Source organism: Rutidosis leptorrhynchoides, chromosome 8, assembly GCF_046630445.1.
Source record: "Rutidosis leptorrhynchoides isolate AG116_Rl617_1_P2 chromosome 8, CSIRO_AGI_Rlap_v1, whole genome shotgun sequence".
NCBI classification, from domain to species: domain Eukaryota; kingdom Viridiplantae; phylum Streptophyta; class Magnoliopsida; order Asterales; family Asteraceae; genus Rutidosis; species Rutidosis leptorrhynchoides.
Window position 1 is genome coordinate 100,958,467 of NC_092340.1, and position 12,422 is coordinate 100,970,888.

Consider the following 12,422-nt stretch of genomic DNA (forward strand, 5'->3'; position numbering starts at 1 on the left):
TTTGGTTGCTTGCGTGCGGTGTGGTAAGTGATATCCGTTAGGATTCACTTTTTGGGGACCACAATTGGGTTGGAAAATATAGTGAGTGATATCCGTATGGATAGCTCTTCGTTGGCTATATTTGGTTGCGATATGTGGTGAGTGATATCCGGGAGCATTAACTCTTTGACGACCACGATTGGAGGTGAGGCATGTGACGAGTGATTAATGTTTGACCTATCACTCTTCGTTGGTCGCATGTGTGAGTTTGGTTATGTGACGAGTGATTAATGCTTGACATATCACTCTTCGTCGGTCACATGTGTATGTTTGGTTATGTGGCGAGTGATTAACGTTTGAATTATCGCTCTTCATCGGCCACATAGTTGTGTTGGGGTAAGTGGTGAGTGTTATCTGTTTGGGGATCCGCTCTTCGTTGGCTACTTATCGTAGGATGGTAAGCGGTTACGCTTTTCGTCGGCCATCCTTGTGTTTGAGGTAAGTGTTAATGTTTCGGTTGCACTTTTCGTCGGCCTCATGGTGCGTAGTGGTGAGTGGTTAACGTATTTGACCTATCACTCTTCGTCGGCCACGTACGCGTTGCGATGGGTGGTGAGTGGTTAACGTATTTGACCTACCGCTCTTCGTCGGCCACCATCGAGTCGAATGTCGACATTGTGTTTGTTGGGGTGTGTATGTTTCACTAGCATTGTACGTATTTTGTTCGTTGGCACGTATTATTGTTGAGATCTCTATGTTTTTTGGTATTGACTTGTTGTACGTACGATTATACATTTATTGCGGTTTGCTAATGATATTGTGTTGTTTGTGTAGGTGTATGCAAGTGATTGAATTATGTATGTATGCGTATAAGTATTGCATTCACTAAGCATTAGCTTACCCTCTCGTTGTTTACATTTTTAGGTTCGAAGGCGGATGTGGCAAGGGTATGCTCGGGATTAGATGATTTTCCCTTTTGATGCTTGCTGGGATTACTTTTGGTTTCGACTTAGGATTGGGTAGTTTATCCCCAAACATCATGCTCGTAGTTGTGTTTGGAACTTAAACTCATGTAGTCGAAAACTTGTATTTTGTACGAAAGTCGTAAAACGACCGATGTGGGCCCGGTGTCGTAAAACTTGTTTTATTATTGAAACGTGTTAGTTTTACATATTATATTATGTTGTGAAAAGTGTTTGGTCTAAAAGTGTCGGGAAGCAAGAGATCATTAAACGAAAATTGAAAAATTCGGACAGAACCTGTTGGGCCTTGTGCGCGCCGCGCACTATAATGGTTGCGCGCCGCGCACCCTATCTGTATATAAATAAAATGTTTTGCGTAATCGGTTGGATAACAGGTTGGGTCGTTACAGTACACTTGATCGGTGTATGCTTAGAAAGGGTAAGAGGAAGACGCGTAGCGCTTTAGCTATCCGCAGGGTTAAAGTTTTATAATCAAGTGCTCATGCTTATGTATAATTTTACGATGTTTTATTTCAAAAATCTCGTAGCCTAAATTACGAAAAGATTTACTAAACTTGTAGATTCACTCAACGTTTTTCGTTGACGTTTTGCATATTTTTATCTCAGGTCCATAGAGGTATTGCTTCCGCATTGCTGAAGTTATCTTGCTTGTTTGATGCTAGAACTGGAATGTTATCCACCATATTTTTCGTCATGTCTTACTTCAAGAACATATATTCGCATTGAAAACCGCTTGTTTTAAATAATGTTTCGAGTTACTTAAGTTGGTTATTTATGTCAACTGCTTGTCAGAGTTTATTTCTTTAATAAATGATTTTACTTTGAAATTTAGTGCGAATACTTTTCGAAAACGTCTCATATAGAGGGCGTGACCGTTAAACTGTGGGACCGGAGTTAATACACCGTTAGTGGATTCTGACGAGGTATTACAATTATATACTTCAATTTGAACAGAAAACACTACGATTTCTAAAAGTGTGAAATTAGGTTATATTGTCCAACTAATTATTGATCGTTGGTCAAATTCTGTTAAGTGTTCACATGTGCTTGACATATGAGTGACAAAATTACACGGTTAGTCCCTCTTATCCTTCATTTCATATAAAAGGTTAGTCCCTCTTACGGGCTACAAAGGTTTTGCAAGTTGGGCCGATTGATTGTTGTTGGGCCGTGTCCCATTTTGTGTTATTGGGGCGAATGAATTATGTGTGGATTAGTGCAATCATATTGGACTAGTTAATTTGGGCCGAGAGGTTAAATACTTGGTATGTAATTTAAATCAGAAAAACGATAACAGAAGGGTGGTTAAGGTGTGTGTCGGATGAGCAAGAGGTCTCGGGTTCAAGCCCGGGCAGCGGCGCTTTATTTTTAAAAGCTCCTTTCTTCAAAGGTTGTGCTCTTTTATTATTATTATTATTATTATTATTATTATTATTATTATTATTATTATTATTCTTATTATTATTATTATTATTATTATTATTATTATTATTATTATTATTATTATTATTATTATTATTATTATTATTATTATTATTATTATTATTATTATTATTATTATTATTATTAGGATAAGTATTATTATCAACATTGACATTATATCTAAAATCATCGTTTTGATTATTGAAATTATCATTATTTGTATTATTATTATTATTATTTTTATCATTAATAATATCTTTATTTTTATTATTATAAGTATCATTATTTTTATTAATATAATTTTTATCATTATTATTATTATTATTATTATTATTATTATTTTTATTAGTATTAACATTATTATTATTAATTTTTATCATTATTATTATTATTATTATTATTATTATTATTATTATTATCATTATTAGCATTTTTATTATTATTAACATTATTATTATTGTTATGATTATAGATACCAAAATTATTGTAGAAACGATTAAGTTACCAATTAAATAAAATTATTAATATTATTATTACTATCATTACTATATTATTATTATAATAATAAACAAATATTTTTACATATATATAAATAACTACATTTAATACATGTAACATAAGTATATTAATATTTTTACTAATTATTTGTCTAAAGTATATAAAATAGATATATTTAATTAAAATATTAATGAAACCTATAAATTATTAAATATAATAATTATATCACTAATAATAATATCTAAATTTGTTTGATTACAATTATATGTATTAATATATATACAAACGATATAGGTTCGTGAATCCGAGGCCAACCCTGCATTGTTCAATATCGTCATATGTATTTTTACTACAAAATACAGTATGGTGAGTTTCATTTGCTCCCTTTTTAAATGCTTTTGCAATATATATTTTTGGGACTGAGAATACATGCGCTGTTTTTTATAAATGTTTGATGAAATAGACACAAGTACTCAAACTACATTCTATGGTTGGATTATCAAAATCGAATATCACCCCTTTAGCTTGGTAACCTAAGAATTAGGGAACAGTACCCCTAATTGACGCGAATCCTAAAGATAGATCTATGGGCCTAACAAACCTCATCCAGGTTACGGATGATTTAGTACTTCGATTATTATACAGACGAGAGGATTCTGTTATACAGACGAGAGGATTCTATTTTGGGGATATTCTATATGCATTATGTTAATGTCGGTTACCAGGTGTTCACCATATGAATGATTTTACCTTAACGCAGACGAGAGGATTCTACTTGATGATTATGTTTATAAAATGAAAATCTTGTGGTCTATTATATAATTGGAAATGATTGATAATGATAAACTAATAAACTCACCAATCTTTTGGTTGACACTTTAAAACATGTTTATTCTCAGATATGAAAGAAATCTTCCGCTGTGCAATTGCTCATTTTAGAGATATTACTTGGAGTCATTCTTGACATATTTCAAAAGACGTTGCATTCGAGTCATTGAGTTCATCAAGATTATTATTAAGTCAATTACAGTTGGATATATTATGAAATGGTATGCATGCCGTCAATTTTCGATGTAATGAAAGTTTGCCTTTTAAAAACGAATGCAATGTTTGTAAAATGTATCATATTGTAATGACCCGCACTTTTTCGATCGTTCTATACTTATAAGATTAATATTTACATAAATTAAACCTTACCAACATGATAAGCAATCTAAATTGTTGAGACTTATGCCTTCGAAAAGAGTTTTACACAACGTTTGACCGTCTAGTTTGACCGACGATATCACGAACTATATAACATATGATAATTATACGTTTGTGTATATATATGTATATATACATATTTAACATGATCTAAGAATGTTTTAATACCTCATTTTGTATTAATAACAATAAGTTACAAGTATATTTTGAAACTACTAACCTAAGTTTTCAAAACGATAACCATACGTAACGTTATTTGACATAAATACTTATGACCTATAATGTTTATACATATATCGTATAAGTAATGTATTTAATCACTTTTAAGGACTTAAATACATAAAACAATATAAGTATATTCACAAAAGATAGCTATATTTGAATTCTCATTCCATTTTTCACAAGATTTCTATACGTATATCTAGAGTACATGTACTCGTATCATACCTAACCTCTATACGTATTTACTATTGGTATATACACATCAAATCACCCTTGTTCAATGCCTTATGTATAAGGTAACTACTTTTGTTATCTAGTATGACAATTTCACATGATTAAAAGATTTTTTCACAAAATTACAAATTTATACACCTTTTACACCACCATTTATACTCCATTCCATTTTCATTTTACTACACATTTCCTTTAACTAAAACACACTCTTAAGAAACTCCATAACCATTCAGCTAGTATCCATGAAGATCTAGCCATAAAAACATCACTTAAACACCATAAGAAAAACCTTACAAAAACACTTCAAGAATCCTTTCAAGAACACAAGTTTACTTCCAATCTTTCATCCAACTCCACCACTCTTTTGGTTCTAGGTCTTTACTCCTCTTTTACAGCAATCCTGTCCAAGTAACTTGAGGTAGTAACTTTGTTCATAACCTTATTCGATTCATATATATATAGCTATCTTATTATATGGTATAAAATTTTAACAACAAGAACATAGTTTGAATGTTTTCAAACTTGTTTGCAAACTAAATAGATCCTTCTAACTTAACTTTTAAAATACTTCAAGACCTATAATATATCATAAATATATGCTAATTTAACAAGGTATAACTTGGTTTTTCAAAGAACACCTTAAAAACTGAATTTACGACGTCGGAGTGCAACCGGGGGCTGTTTTGGGTTGGATAATTAAAAACTATCTTGAACTTTGAATTGGAGGTTTATTTTCTGGAAAAATGATATTTGCTATGAATATGATAACACATAAAAATTTCATGATTTAACTCAAAGTATAAGTATTTTTAGAAAAATAATCATTTAAGGTTGTTTACATGATGGAAAATGATTAACTACATAAGTTTTACTAAAGTTTGACCTATGACCTGTGATTTCGAATACAAACTAAGGTATTTACAGTTCATAGTCTTAAAGAGGGACTCGATCCAAGGAAGTGGCAAGTTGAATCAACGAAAACGGAGTTGTAACGAAGAAACTACGACCAAAACAAAATCGGATATCCAAGACTAGTTTAGCTACGAAAATAATTGGAGAAAATTAAATAAATCACATCTTTTTAAAATAACATGATATTTTATATATATGTACTCATAATTTAATTTTATATGGTTCAGGATCACCCGTAAACAATACGAGAAGATTAATCATAAGATCCCATGATTGTACGCAACACGTCATTTGACAACACCGGTACTTTATGTACGCAACACGTCATTTGACAACACCGGTACCGTGGGTCAAGATTAATCTCGACCAATACATATACGATGGGGGTTTTATTTATTTCATTGGGGGTTTATTAAACACCTAAAAATGAACCATTAAAATTGAATTACTAACATCGGACTACTAACTACGGACTAAGAAATTATTAAAAGTATAATAAGTATATATATGTGACGATTGTTTTAAAAAGAAAAGGTATTGATATATTATATATGGATAGGTTCGTGAAATCAATCGGAGACCAAGTCAAAATTACATATCTTCAAGACGAAAGTGAGTATATAGTCCCACTTTTAAACTCTAAGTATTTCGGGATGAGAATACATGTATTTTATGTTTTACGTTATGGACACAAGTAACTGAAAAATATATTCTACGTTGAGTTGTACCACTGGCATACTTCCCTGTAGCTTGGTAACTACTATTTACAGCGGTATTGTAAACGCGAATCCTGTTGATAGATCTATCGGGCCTGACAACCCCAACCGGACTGGACGACCAGTATTCAACGGTTGCACAGTACTTCGTTTTGTGACTACACTTGGTACGGTGTAGTAAGATTTCATAATAAAGGGAATATGCGACGTGATTAAATGGTAAGTATGGTTACCAAGTGCTCAACCACTTAGAATATTTTTATTAAAACGTTTATATATGAAATCTTGTGGTCTATATATATATATTGCTGCCGGCATTAAACCTATATCTCACCAACTTTATGTTGACGTTTAAAGCATGTCTATTCTCAGGTGATAATTAGAAGCTTCCGCTGCAACATGTTGAATTTAAGCAAGATCTTGAGTATGCATATTTGTGTCAAAAATAAAACTGCATATCCGAGGAATTGTAATGTAAAATATGCTAGAAATCGTATTGTTATCATCACATGTAAAGTTTGTAAGTCTAAGATTATCGCTAAATGATAATCATCTTTTTATTGTCTAAAGCTTGTATTAAAATAAGAGTTATGGTTTGTAATGTAAAATAAATGCAGTTGTTCTTTTAAAAATGTCGCATATAGAGGTCAATACCTCGCAATGAAATCATACGTTATCTAACTCGTTCTTATGGTTAAGGACGGGTTATGACATGTGGTATCAGAGCGGTGGTCTTAGCGAACCAGGTTTGCATTAGTGTGTCTAACCGAGAAGTCGTTAGGATACATTAGTAAGTCTGGACTTTGACCGGGTCTGATTTAAAAACCATTGCTTATCATTGTTGGTTAAAAATTTATATGTAAATATTATGTAGTACTAATGGGTTAGTTGTTGTGTGATAGATGTCAGGCTCAAAACTTGTTATCACATTCAGCGACTCCGAACCAGAATCTTCAGATGGTGTTCCAGTCATTAACCTATCCGATGACGAAAATGATATCTTTGGGGAAGACTCACAAATTCCGGATGAACCAACAATAAAGAACCCGGAAAGTGAACCCGAGGAGGAAAGTGAACCCGAGGAAGAAAGTGAACCCGAGGAAGAAATACAGGAAATTACGAAAGACAAGTTCGAATTAGGAAAGAAACGAAAGGCTAATGAATTAGATAATTCAAATCCCGAGTTTAGTGAGGATGATGTGGCACCAACTCCACTAGACACTACCACCCCTATTCCCGCTATTCCTATTCGTTCTATCCCGGCATCCAGTTCTTCAGTCCCACAGCCAAAATATAGGCAGACAGCCAGGATAAGCGTTAAGCGATTCTTTGAACCTAAACGTCCTAGAAAATAGACCAAACGATGCGCTGCCGTATTAAACCATGGGATCATATAATGTTTTGTATAATATTATTAGTGTGGTTTGCTTAATGTTCGATGTAAGATAAGCATATGTAAAATAGTGAAGTGTGAAATGCAATAATTTTCCATGGTTAAGTATTATTTGGGTGGTAGTAATTGATTTTCGTACTAAGCTATTAAGTATGAACTTTAACGGGTAGGTACTACCCTAGATATAATTATAAAATGCTAATAAGAAGAAAAGGCTTTTATAATAATAACTGGTTCATATTATTAATAAGCTACGATGTACTGTAAATACATACTACATCTATAATATTCCATGTGAATAATTATTTTTTTTCATTCTTATTGAAGATTATGGCGCGATTGAACCAAATGACGGAACAAGAAATCCAGGAACTCATCAATCAGCGAGTGAACGACAGAATGTTATGGGTCGAGGCTGCAAGAGGTGCTGCAGTTAACCCAAATCCTCGTGTAGGATGCACCTACAAAACTTTTCAAGCTTGCAAGCCCTCATCATTCAGTGGAACAGAAGGACCGATCGGTTTAACCCGGTGGATAGAAAAGATGGAGACTGTGTTTAAAATCAGTGGTTGTGTTGAAAAGGACATGACCAAGTATGCATCGTGCACTTTACAAGATAGTGCACTCACGTGGTGGAAAAATTTTGTGAAGGCTGTAGGAGGAGATGTAGCTTATGATACTCCATGGGAAGAATTCAAAACAATGTTAATCAACGAATATTGTCCAAGGAACGAGGTTAGGAAGTTAGAAGATGAATTACGAAGCCTGAAGGTTGTTGGTACTGAAATCACCAACTACAATTAGCGATTCATGGAATTAGTTTTGCTATGTCCTGAATTGGTTCCAACCGAAGAACGGAAGATTGAAATGTACAAAGATGGTTTGCCCAAAAAGGTCAAGGCAAATGTTACAGCATCGAAACCTAAGACAATTCATGAAGCTATAACCATGGCAAACGAGCTAATGGATCAGGTCATCATGGATAAGAAAGTATCCAATACTGATGTGAAGGTATCAGGTAACAAAAGAAAGTGGAATGGAAATTATGATCGAGGTAACCAACAACAATCTTTTAAGAAACAAGAAATCACGCAAGGTGCGGGTAGTGGTTTTAGCTTTGGTTACAAAGGACAAAATCCTTTATGTAACCGATGCCACAAACATCACTCTGGCTACTGTAATGTGGTATGCAACAAATGTAATCGAAAGGGTCATCTTGCTGAAGATTGTAGGGCTCTCGTTACAAATACAAATGGTATCAAGACTCCTGCCACCAATGCAAATAGAACTGCTTTGGCTACCATTACTTGTTTTGGGTGTGGAAAACAAGGTCACTATAAGAGCCAGTGCCCGAATCCAGAGAAGAATATCGGACCTACACGAGGGAGAGCATTTGTTATTAATGCTAGAGAGGCATGTGAAGACCCGGAGCTTGTTACGGGTACGTTTACCATTAATAACTTATCCGTATCTATTATATTTGATACTGGTGCCGATAGAAGTTACGTGAGTAGAGGCTTTTACGCTAAATTGAATTGTTCATCAATACCTCTAGATGCTAAGTACATGATTGAGTTAGCTAATGGTAAACTAATTAAAGCCGATAAAATTTGTCGTGATTGTAAAATAAATTTAGCCGGAGAAACGTTTAAAATTGACTTGATACCCGTAGAATTAGGAAGTTTTGATGTAATAGTCGGCATGGACTGGATGTCCAAAGTAGGAGCTGAAGTTGTGTGTGCCAAGAAGGCAATTCGCATTCCTTGTAAGGATAAAATGCCGGTGATGATTTATGGAGAGAAGGGTAACTCAAAGCTAAAACTCATTAGCTGTTTGAAAGCTCAAAAGTGCTTGAAGAAAGGATGCTATGCTATCTTAGCACATGTTAATAAAGTCGAAACGAAGGAAAAAGTGAAGAGCATCAATGACGTGCCTGTGGCAAGAGATTTTCCTGAAGTCTTTCCGGAAGAGTTGCCGGGATTACCTCCATTTAGATCTGTAGAATTTCAAATAGATTTAGTACCAGGAGCTGCACCAGTGGCTCGTGCTCCATATAGACTTGCACTGTCCGAGTTAAAAGAACTTCAGAGTCAGTTAAAAGTATTACTGGATCGTGGATTCATACGACCGAGTACTTCACCATGGGGAGCTCCGATTCTATTTGTTAAAAAGAAAGATGGATCTTTTAGGATGTGTATAGATTATCGTGAATTAAATAAGTTAACTATCAAAAATCGGTATCCACTACCGAGAATTGACGACTTATTTGATCAACTCCAAGGATCATGTGTGTACTCGAAAATTGACCTAAGATCGGGCTATCATCAATTACGCGTCAAAGAAGAAGATATACCGAAAACTACTTTTCAGACACGTTATGGTCATTACGAATTTTTGGTCATGCCGTTTGGGTTGACAAATGCGCCAGGTGTATTCATGGACCTCATGAATCGAGTTTGTAGTCCATATTTAGATAAGTTTGTTATCGTTTTCATTGATGATATTCTTATCTATTCCAAAAGTGAGCAAGAGCATGAGCAGCATTTAAGGTTGATATTAGAGTTGTTGAGAAAAGAACAACTATATGCTAAATTTTCTAAATGTGCTTTCTGGTTGAAAGAAGTGCAATTTCTTGGCCACGTTGTTAGTAGCAAAGGAATTCAGGTTGATCCAGCAAAAATTGAAGCCATTAAAAAATGGGAGACTCCTAAGACACCAATGCAGATACGCCAATTTTTGGGATTAGCCGGTTATTATAGAAGGTTTATTCAAGATTTTTCCCGAATAGCTAAGCCGTTGACAGCGTTAACGCAAAAAGGGAAGAAATATGAATGGACTTCTGAGCAGGAGAGTGCATTTCAATTACTGAAAAAGAAGTTGACTACGGCACCTATTTTATCGTTACCAGAAGGGAACGATGATTTTGAAATATATTGTGACGCTTCGCGACAAGGTTTTGGTTGCGTTCTTATGCAACGGAAGAAAGTTATTGCATACGCATCCCGACAATTAAAGATTCACGAGCGGAATTATACGACGCATGATCTAGAACTGGGAGCAGTCGTGTTTGCATTGAAGATATGGAGACACTACTTGTATGGGGTTAAATGCACTGTGTTTACTGATCATAAAAGCCTTCAACATATTTTCGATCAAAAACAGCTGAACATGAGGCAACGTAGGTGGGTTGAGTTAATAAATGACTATGATTGTGAAATTCGTTATCATCCCGGGAAAGCGAACGTGGTGGCCGACGCTCTAAGCAGAAAGGAACGAGAACCAATTCGAGTACGAGCGATGAACATAAAAATTCGCATGAATCTCAACTCACAAATCAAAGAAGTTCAACGAGAAGCACTTACTAAAGAAAATATAGGAAATGAAATAATGAAGAAGTATGAGAAGCAACTCGTTATGCGGGAAGATGGAATTCGATATTTTGCAAACCGTATTTGGGTACCGAAGTTGGGTGGATTAAGGAAGTTGATATTGAATGAGGCACATAAGACAAGATACTCGATACATCCTGGAGTTGGAAAGATGTACCAAGATCTTAAGACACATTATTGGTGGCCTAATTTAAAGACAGACGTTGCAACATATGTTGGGGAATGTTTAACTTGTTCCAAAGTCAAAGCTGAACACCAGAAGCCGTCAGGGTTACTTCAACAATCAGAAATCCCAGAATGGAAATGGGATGGTATTACCATGGATTTCATCACGAAGTTACCAAAGACTGCCTGGGGATACGACACCATTTGGGTGATTGTTGATCGTCTCACCAAGTCTGCACATTTCTTGCCTATAAAGGAAACAGATAGAATGGAGAAATTATTACGATTATATATAAAGGAAATAGTTTCAAGGCATGGAATACCTATTTCCATTATATCTGATCGTGATAGTAGATTTACCTCAAAGTTCTGGCAATCACTACAGGAGGCACTAGGAACTCGTTTGGATATGAGTACCGCATATCATCCGAAAACTGACGGGTAGAGTGAAAGAACAATTCAGACTCTTGAAGACATGCTCAGGGCATGTGTGATCGATTTTGGAAACGGATGGGATAAGTATTTACCCTTAGCAGAATTCTCGTATAATAATAGTTATCATGCGAGCATTAAAGCTGCACCATTCGAAGCACTGTATGGAAGGAAGTGTAGATCTCCTATTTGTTGGAATGAAGTAGGAGATCGACAATTAACTGGTCCCGAGATCATACATGAAACTACTGAAAAGATAGTACAAATCAAGGAGAGATTGAGAACGGCCCGTAGTCGCCAAAAGAGCTACGCCGATGTCCGAAGAAAACCATTAGAGTTTCAGATCGGGGACATGGTTATGTTAAAGGTGTCACCGTGGAAAGGTGTAATACGCTTCGGAAAAAGGGGTAAACTAAACCCAAGGTATGTAGGCCCGTTCAAGATCATCGAACGCATTGGACCGGTAGCTTATCGACTCGAGTTACCACAACAACTCGCCGGAGTACATAATACCTTTCACGTCTCAAACCTTAAGAAGTGTCTTGCAAAGGAAGACCTCACCATTCCTCTTGAAGAAATCCATGTCGATAAGAAACTACAATTCATCGAAGAACCAATCGAAATCATGGACCGTGAAGTTAAACAGCTCAAGCAGAGCAACATATCGATCGTTAAGGTACGTTGGAATGCTCGAAGAGGTCCCGAGTTTACTTGGGAACGGGAAGATCAGATGAAACAAAAGTATCCACACTTGTTTCTCGGTGACGCAAAATAGGTACAATCTTAAAATTTCGGGACGAAATTTATTTAACGGGTAGGTACTGTAATGACCCGCACTTTTTCGATCGTTCTATACTTATAAGATTAATAT